The following is a 9621-nucleotide window of genomic DNA, read 5'->3' as shown; positions in this document are numbered from 1 at the left end:
CGATAATGGGCCTTGAGGTTGAATGAGCGTGATTCTCCCTGAAGAAGAGAGAGAAGTAACTGGGTCCATGTGGCTCTGTCAGCCACCCTGCTACTGGGCCTTGGATGGAGAAAGCTCTCCCTGCACGGGAGGCTGTGAGCCTCCAATTCTAGCGGAGGGCAGGCATCCCCCTTGGCTGCCTACGCAGGCTCCAGCAAGGTGGGTGAGGCCGGGGCCATGCCCCGGCCCTCTTCTGCGCCCTTTGTGCCAACAGGTGGTGGCAGGAAGCAGGGAGTGAGCATGTGTGTTTAACTGGAACACTTGGGTGGGGCTGTTTCTTGTTTGGCTCAGCCCAAAGAGAAAGGACCAGATAGAAGCGTGTAACCACATTTATGACTCAGTGACAACACAACACTCGTCAAGAGCTGCGGGGGTTACGGTGCTGAATATGAGCTACACGGAGAGCCGGGCCAGGACGGACAGCAGAACCTCGGAGGGCCCAGGGCACATGGTGCTGGCAGGGCAGGGAGGGCAGAGGCAGAGGAAGGAGGGAGAAAGGCCTGGCTTCCGTGGGACTCTGTGGGCACCGTGAAGAGTACGGGCACTGACCCCAGGGCCCTTCGCCGTGCAGGGGGAGAAAGGTCCCATGGGTGAACACCGCGGCCAGGACACCAGGCTGCTGTAGGGAGTAAACAGGACAGGGCATCTAGAGACTCTAGTCTCTGCTCTTTGGCTAATTCATCCTGGGATCTGGGCAAGCCTCCTGCCTTCTCTCAGCCCCAGCTTCCCCATCTATTACATGCTTGTAGTGAGCTATAGGAGAGCTTCTGGTGGCCTCGGGTGTTGTCCCAAAAAGGAAGGAAGCGGAGGGGGAGGTGAGTTACCGGGGGGGGGGGGGGGGGACAGAGAACCCTACACCACGGCCCCTCGTCTCCTCTTCTGACCACACCAGCAGCTCAGCAGCTGCCCCCGCATGGGTCCCATCACCCAGAGTCCCAGCAGAGCCCTGAGCTCACAGAGCTGTGAACGCTGGAGATGGATGGCCAGGCAGAAGAGCAAGGAGCAGGCCGGCACACAGATGGCCTCACACAGACGAGCGGCTCAGGCAAAGCAGCCGTTCCCCACCCCCTCGCCCCAAGCTCCCCCTGAAAAGCCCAGATCCTGGCAGATGACCTAGGGAATGGGGTTCTCTGCCCGTTCTTGGCTAACCCAAGTATGGCAGCCCTCTTCTAGAGAGCTTCCTTAATTCAGGGCCCCTGTATCCTGGGCAGCCTGCAGAGCCATGCGGACCAGAGCCGGGTCCTTCTGGGGGATCTCAGCTTCAGCCCCCTGCACCCCAACATTCAGGGCCTCGTGGGGCCAGAGGATGCAGGCCTACTGAAGGCAGAAACAAGGATCAAAACACAGAAAAGAGAAACCCACATCTGCCCCCTTTGAGCAAGAAGTTCAGCCTTCTGTATACGGCCTGTCCCTGGCCACGTTCCTGGTTAGGGATGAAGGCGTGGCATGGGAATGCACCCACGGGGAGGTCTTTGGCACGTGGCCCTGGTGATTCAGGTCTCCTCTCACATGGATCAGAATTCACTCCTTTCCTCAAAGGTTTAAGTCCTACTCACCCTTTAGGTCAATGTTGTACCTCCTCCAGGAAGCCTTCCCAGCCTACACTTATGGCTCACGGGATGGTCTCTCACACTCACCATACTCTTGTTACAAAACCTTGTATGTAATTTCTCCCCCATCATCCCACACCTGTTATATTTTTCTCTGCACCCAACACAGGACATATCCTCACCCTAACACTATTCATAGTCCAGCATTGATGTTGGTTAGATTTCACCAACATTCAAGAAGTATCCTCCGCTTTCTTCAGGGTAGCCAAGGGCTCTTGACTGACCACCTGCAGTCCAAAGTCTTCATTTTACAGATGGAGAAACGGAGGCCCAAAGAGAGGATGGGCTCTACCTCGGGTCAAATAGTGAGCCGGTGGTGGGGCTGGGCCTAGAGCCCACAGCACTGCAACTTTTGTCTCACTGCCAATTCTGAGTCTTTTCTGGAACCTCCTTGACAGATGGTCTCCCTCTGCATGGATGCCTCTAGTTCCTGGGAGCTCAGCCTTGCGGAAGGCAGCTTAGGCAGTGCTGGGCAGCCAACAGAACCCTGTTTCTTCTGCCAAGCAAAAATTTGCTTCCTTGCAACCTCCCCTCCCTGATCCATCTCTGTCACTCGGTCCTTTGTTTGGTCCCTCATTCGCTCATTCAACCGCCATTGGGCACCTGCCTTGTGCCAGCTGAATGAAAGAAGCATGTCTTGCCTACTAGAGCAGGGACAGCTGCATAGAGTATTAAACGCTTGGTGTGAACCTGAGCTCCAGGAAGGCAGGGACCACTTCTGGGTTCTCTCACCGTGTCTTCAGGGACAACCACAGTGCATAGCACTGCAGAGGTGCTCGTAAGTCTCCCTGGATACAAAAGAAATAGTGAACGACATGGATGTGAAACAGGAAAAGGCTTGTTCAGGTAGGGTAAAAACCGAGAGACAGCAGCTGGTTCTGCGTGGGTTGGAGGAGGGGAACAGTCAAGGTGGACTTTGAATTAGGTGGGGAAAGGTGGGTTTCAGCAGACAGGGCAGGCGGGGAGGGCCCAGCAGAAGCAGAGATGCTACCACAAAGAACAGGGTGTTACCTGGCACTCCTAAAGCCTTCCATCCGGAACCATCATAAGGCAGGAATGGGGACTAGGAAGAAATGAGACAAGTAGGGACAGCTGGGCCATGAAGGGCCTTGAATTCTAAGCTAAGATACCTGGACCTGGCCCAACGGCAAAAGGAAGGCAGCAGCGTTTTTCAAAGTGAGTGACAGGATCTGAGCAGTGCTTTGGAAAAATCACTATGGTGACCGGGTATGGAACGCATCCGCCAGCTCACGTGGGGACCCGTCGGGAAGCCGGTGCAATTGTCCAGGTGAGAGATGATTACAGGGCAGCCAAAAGACCAATCATTTCCCAGTTGAATGGTAATTGGGCATTCCAAACGCAATCCCCAGGTTGTCAGTGTCCCCAGCTGTAATCTCCTCCCTGCGCTCTGGCTGGCCCTGCGTGAGCAGTTCAAGCAGCTTATAGTTAATCCTCCGGGCTTGGGCACCTCCTCCCCACGCCGCCATGGCCAGCCCCTTGGTGGGCAGGGCCGTGTCTCTGCATAAGGACTCTGATGGGCCACCATCAGGCCCCCGAGCTTTCCAGGCTCTGTCCAGCGAGCCCCGGGCTGGCAATACCAAGATGGCTTCCGTGGGTCCTGGCCCAAACTGATTAATCATCACTTTATTCCAGCTCTCGGCTCTTGCTGCAATTGGCATATTTATTTCTAATCAGCTCTTAAAAATGGCATCATTCAAAGGTGCTTAGCCACATTACTTAATTCTCAGTCTGTATTACTATTGATTTCAAATATTCTCCTCAAGATATGGCTCATCATTCAATGCAGAAGTCTGTTTATATAATAATCTTATCTGGTTACTAAAATCTGTGAAATCTCTTCAATTGCCTCTAATGCAAGATCGGAGGCTGGTTGCTAAATGAGTCAATTTTACTTTAATTTGGTTTATTTACAGTACATGTTTTAATGTATTTCCCATCTTTTGCAGCAACACTGAAAATAAAGGCAAATGTAGGCAGAGAGAGGGTCCTGTGCTTTTCTCAGTCTGCAGGAGTCGAGGCAGCCTGCCTGAGCTCCCAGAGCAGAGCTTTCCACCTCGGCCAGCCCGCGGAAGGACCCGCAGGGGCCTGCAAATGCCGACAGCAACCGCGCGGGGCCATTAAAAGAGCACCAGAAGGAGAGCCCAGATTTGGTTCCAGTCCCTGCTCTGCCGTTTCATAAAGATGATCAGGTTGCTCGACATCATGGAGATTCAGTCCCCCCATCTGCGAAACGGGGATGATATAACATCTTCCAAGCGCAGGTCTCGGGAGATGCGCAGCGACTAGGAGGTTAAAGTGCACGTGGTGGGGGCTCCACGCTCCTCCTGCACCAGTCTCCCGTCCCGGGAGTCACTTTCCTCTTCATGCCGGCTTGCTCCTGGGCCAAAGGGGTAGCCCGACCCTCTCCATCACGGCACATCCCCCGGTACTTTTTGCTTCGGACCCGCCGCTGAGTGGCCACCTCTGTCTGTGTCTCTTTGACGCGACGGCAAAGGAGAGAATGCATTCGAGCCAGCTCTGTGTGTGCGAGCCAGGCCCTGGAGCCACGTCTTGCTGGTGCCCCTGATCCCTGGCCCGGTCACCTGTGGCCAGGGAGCAGAGGCCAGGATCAGTGCTCGAGAACCCAGCCGTGCCTCCTCTACAGAGCTGGAACATGCCAGATGCTGGGCGAGGCTCTGGCTGTGCAACATGGGGCCCTGGCTTTGGGCTACCCCCCAGCTGGCTAGAGACGCGCGCAAAAGCAAGAGGAGATGCTCTTGGGCTGCGGGAGGAGGGGCCGAATGTTCGACGAGCCCCACTCTCTTTTATTAGTAAGTGTTGTGCCCGCTGAGGATGCCACAGGGATGGCAGCCCACTGCTGTCTCTGGGCCTCTCCTTGGCCCAGGCAGAGCTGAGGAACCCCCTGCCTGCAGCAGGCGGGTTCCATTTGCCCCTTGATGCTGTTGCTCTGTCTCGGTCAGGTGTGAAAGCGGCCATTTCATGCTCGTCTTCCCCAATTAACAACAGCTGGTCCCCTATAAAACCGACCGGTGAGATGGTTTGTTATTGGAAGACAAGGAGACATCATTAGGCATTAATGGCTCAGCCTCGTCGCCTGGCCTGAGTTCGCGGGGTTAATGCGGTGAGATGTCGGGCCTCGCCCTGCAGAGCTGCTGGCCTCCTCTGCTGTTTCCAGGCCGTTTCCCCAACCTCCACCCTCTGGATCAAGAACCGGGAGGCGGAAGGAAGTCAGAAGAAGGTCCTGATTTCCTGCAAGGGAAACTGCAGGAGGCAGACGATCTGCCGCTTAGAGGAAAGAGAGTTTGATGGAAAGAACAGAGTTTAATTGAAAGAACAATTTTGAATCCGGAAAGTTTTTTTAAACATTCCTGCTTGTGCCTGGGTTAATCATTCTGTTTCCCTCAGCACTTAGATACGCCCTCCTTTTGTCTCCCCCTCTCTGTTTATCCTTACATCACGGCTGCTAGCTCATGTGAGACCCTTCATGCTCCTGGTTTGAAGGTTAAGAAGAGGCTCATGGGCTATATTCAGACAAGAGCCCTTTCCCTGGCAATTTAACCGCGTGACTGCGAGAGACGGTCTGGGGCAGGCTGAGACCCACAAGTCACACTGACTGGATCTGGTGCCGAGAACAACTTTGCCTTCTAAGGTGACCGTTTCATCGTGGGCTTGTATATTTCCTTGGGCCCTCAAACCAAAGCCTGAGTCTGCATGGCCCCCTTGACCTTGGCAACAAAGTGACCAACACTGTTCCACAAGGAAGTCTCCCTTTCATTAGGCAAATCACGAATCTCCATGCTTGGCATGGAGATTCATTCATTCATTCATTCGCTTGGCAAACATGAAGTGACCACCTATTTTTATTTCTATCTATCTATCTGCCTGTCTATCTACATATCTATCTGTCAGGCTCTACAGACAAACACATCTGCCACTCCCAACCAGTCGGTTAGAACAGATGCATTCAAGGATTTTGTTAAAAAGGAAAATTTTCTATTTATCCTTCGCTCCTTCCTTCCTTCTCTCCTTTCTTATTCTGTCCTTCTACAAAACTTTCTTAAGCATTTATACTCAATATAGACGTGATTCTATGCTAAAGGAACAAGAAACTTACCATCTGCACAGAGTGACAAAATGGCACCCCCACCGAGCGGAGAATCAAAGCCCCGTTGAGGAGTCCTTGGGGCTGCCGGCAGCCAGCTCTTCTAGCATGAGCTTTGGACAGAGACTTGAGGGGGAGCCAGCAATGGCGGGACAGAGTCCCTGGGCTGAGTTCACACTCTCGTTCCTTCTGTGCTTACCGCCCTGTCGCCTTCCCTTGATGTTCAGGCGAGTGGATCCTATCTCAACCCTGCTAAGGGAAACCAGCAAGGAGACGTGGAGTCCACCCCTGGCCAGAGCTTCGTTGGGAGAAAAGTACTCCTAGGGCCAGCCTAGAGTGGCAAAACCCTTTGCACCCACCCCACCCCGGGGGAACCACACCAGGACTACTTGATCTGGCCCCTCCAAAGTGCCTGAGTGAACTCTCAGCCCATTACTTTCTGTGTTAATAAGGGAAGACACTCCCTGCTCGTCCACCCTGGGTGGGAGTAGATTAAAAGAACTCACTGTCTGTCCCACTCACGAGGCACTTAATCAAAGAGTGACACGAGCATTCCCTTTTCCTCCTCCTCCTGTTCTCTAACTTTTCCCGGGGATAAGGCTTAACCTCCACCACAGGTTCCCAGAGGGAAGAAATAGAAACCTATCTACGTTACCTTATTGTTTTGAAACCAGAATTATGGCGTCAATTCCGCCACAGGATCGTCACACCCATTCTGAGAATAGGAAGTGATCTAGAAAATGCAGTAGCATAAACACCAAAAATATTGCTGTTTAAGGAAGTCAAGTGGGGCGCCGGTAGCCCGTTCGGTTACGTGTCCGACTTCGGCTCAGGTCATGATGTCACGGGCCATGAGTTCCAGGCTTGCATGGGGCTCTGTGCTGACAGCTCAGAGCCTGGAGCCTGTTTCAGATTCCGTGTCTTCCTTTCTCTCTGCTCCTCCCCCATTTGCACACTTTTTCTCTCAAAAATAAATAAACATTGGGGCGCCTGGGTGGCGCAGTCAGGTAAGCGTCCGACTTCAGCCAGGTCACGATCTCGCGGTCCGTGAGTTCGAGCCCCGCGTCGGGCTCTGGGCTGATGGCTCAGAGCCTGGAGCCTGTTTCCGATTCTGTGTCTCCCTCTCTCTCTGCCCCTCCCCCGTTCATGCTCTGTCTCTCTCTGTCCCAAAAATAAATAAACGTTGAAAAAAAAAATTTTTTTTTTAATTAAATAAATAAATAAATAAACATTAAAAAAAAGAAAGACAGTTAAGTGACTTAATAGAGACTTTGGGTAGCTTCCCAGCTTTACCACTTGCATACTTACTGTGTGACCACGGGCAAGTGTCTCACCTCTGTGGGCCTCAGTCTCCTGTTTGAAGGCAGACTGTTCTGGAGAACCGATGGTGGGCGCCACAATCACGATTCACCGCTTCTCTCTACTTCTAGCATCTCACGCATGAGCCCACGCCCAGCATACAGCTGGGTGCTCAGAAGCCCCTCGGCAAGGAAGCTTTGAATGAATGAAAAAAACATTTTCTAAGCAGGAGACATGCTCCAAGAGATCCGCCCCCTCCCCAGGCTCTTTGCAGTAGGACTTTTGGAAAAACCTCTCTAGATGCCGCTTCATCTGGACGCCGAATTCCTGCAAACCAGCTGACCTGTATTTACAGTCTCCACGTTTGTTTTGGAGAAAATCCAAATGTCCACTTAACCGGGCCGGAGGCCAGCATAATCTTCCTATGTTGTTTGTAACCATGAGATTAATGGCGGGCCTTGCTCTGAACCTTCTGGTGACATCACTCACCTGGGGGTGTCTCTTTGGTATGGATAACAGTAGTGGGTTGGTCTTCTCTCTGGCTGTGCTCTGGTTTAGGAGGCTTGCCTTCTGTGGGAAGGCTGCGTGGGGGATGCAGCTACTTGGCTTTGGAGACAGACACTGGTGAGCGCTGAGATAAGTCCCAAGCCCTGCTCTGTATATCCTGTGCCAACTGAGTGATCTTGGGCAAGTTGCCTAAGCCCTCTGACCCTCGGTTTCCTCACACATGAGGGTCACATCACTTACTTCCTGCAGTTATGCAAAGATTAAATGAAAGAAATGCTTCATAAATGCCTGCACTCTACCCATTGATACACACACTCACATAATTTATTTTCCAATGGACGATGGTTGAGCAGCTCATCTGATGTTAAAATAGAGCACGAGTTACAACCCAACAACAACAACAAAACAAAACCATTAGAAAGCACGCAAAGGACTTGAACCGATGTTTCTCCTGAGAAGATAGTCATATGGACGGCAAACACATACAAAGATGCTCAACGTCACTCACCATTATCACCAACCACCCTTTGGGATGGCTATAGCAACAGCAACAACCAAAAAAAAAACCACACACACACACCAAAAATAGAAAATAAAGCGTTGGTGAGGGTGTGGAGAAATTGGAAGCCCTGTGGACTGTTCTTGGGAACGGAAAATTGCACAGCCGCCATGAAAGACGGTATGGTGGTTCCTCAAAAAGATCTAACAGTATCACCGTATGTCCAGCAAGTCTGCTTCTAAGTACACACCCCAAATAAGTGGAAGCAGGGACTCAAACAGCTATTTGCATACCCGTGCTCATAGAACATTGTTTAAAAAAGAGCTAAAAGGTAGAGACAACTCAAGTACTCATTGATGGATGAACAGACCAACAAAATGTGGTACCTCCATATGCCGGAAGATTATTTAGTCTTAAAAAGCAAGGAAACTCTGGGGCATCTGGGTGGCTCGGTCACTTAAGCATCTGACTCTTGATTTCAGCTCGGGTCATGATCCCAGGGTCGTGGGATTGAGCCCTGTATCGGGCTCTGCACTGGGCACAGAGCCTGCTAGAGATTCTCTCTCTCCCTCCCTCTGCCCCTCTCCCCCACTCTCTCTTTCAAAAAAAAAAAAAAATTAACAAGCAAGGGTATTCTGACATGTGCTACAACATGGATAAACCTTGAAGACATTACGCTAAGAGAAATCAACAGGGAAAGTACCATTTGATTCCACTTATGGGAGGTACCTAACATCGTCCAACTTGTAAAGACAGAAAGCAGGAGGGGCGCCTGGGTGGCGCAGTCGGTTAAGCGTCCGACTTCAGCCAGGTCACGATCTTGCGGTCCGTGAGTTCGAGCCCCGCGTCAGGCTCTGGGCTGATGGCTCAGAGCCTGGAGCCTGTTTCCGATTCTGTGTCTCCCTCTCTCTCTGCCCCTCCCCCGTTCATGCTCTGACTCTCTCTGTCCCAAAAATAAATAAACGTTGAAAAAAAAAAAAAAAAAAAGAAAGCAGGACGGTGGTTGCCCAGGGCCGGGGGGAGGAGGGAGTGGAGACAGTGTTAAATGGGGACAGAGCTTCAGTTTGGGAAGATGAAGAAGTTCTGGAGACGGGTGGTGGTGATGCTTGTAAAGCAATGTGGATGTACTGAACGCCATGGAACCCTGCACCTAAAAACGGTCACCATGGTAGATTTCACGTTATACATATTTTGACACAATAAAGCATTCTAAAAAATAATAATAAAATAAGACACGGGTGATATTATTTGCAGCAGAGAAATCAAGTTCCTGGGGGTTTCGATTTCCAGAGGGACAACAACACTTCCTGAATGCATTTGCTATGATGATGGTGATGATGGTTAGTGGTGATACTTGTAGTCATAACAATCTTACGGTTTTTCTAATCATCAGAGGAAATACCCTGTTTTGTTTTGTTTTTTGGGTTTTTTTTTCTTTTGTTTTTTTTTTTTTTTACAGATGAGTAAATCGAGGCTCAGAAGGGACTCACTTTTAGGCCAGGAACCCAGATCACCCAGCTGTCTGTGGGGCAGAGCCATAAGGG

General features: G+C 51.4%; 1 long non-coding RNA gene across 1 annotated transcript; it reads right to left on the bottom strand.

Moving 5' to 3' along the window:
- Positions 1 to 350: 350 nt before the first annotated feature.
- Positions 351 to 6667, bottom strand: LOC121036844 (uncharacterized). The gene is made up of 2 exons (XR_005793503.1): positions 5785 to 6667; positions 351 to 4955 (listed from the first exon to the last, which is right to left on the bottom strand). It is a non-coding gene; the product is annotated as an uncharacterized LOC121036844 (long non-coding RNA).
- Positions 6668 to 9621: the final 2954 nt, after the last annotated feature.

The sequence above is a fragment of the Herpailurus yagouaroundi genome, unplaced genomic scaffold (genome assembly GCF_014898765.1).
Source record: "Herpailurus yagouaroundi ecotype Mexico unplaced genomic scaffold, PumYag 163, whole genome shotgun sequence".
NCBI lineage: Eukaryota > Metazoa > Chordata > Mammalia > Carnivora > Felidae > Herpailurus > Herpailurus yagouaroundi.
Note: the sequence above shows the minus strand (reverse complement) of the source record. Positions and strands in the feature narration are given on the sequence as shown.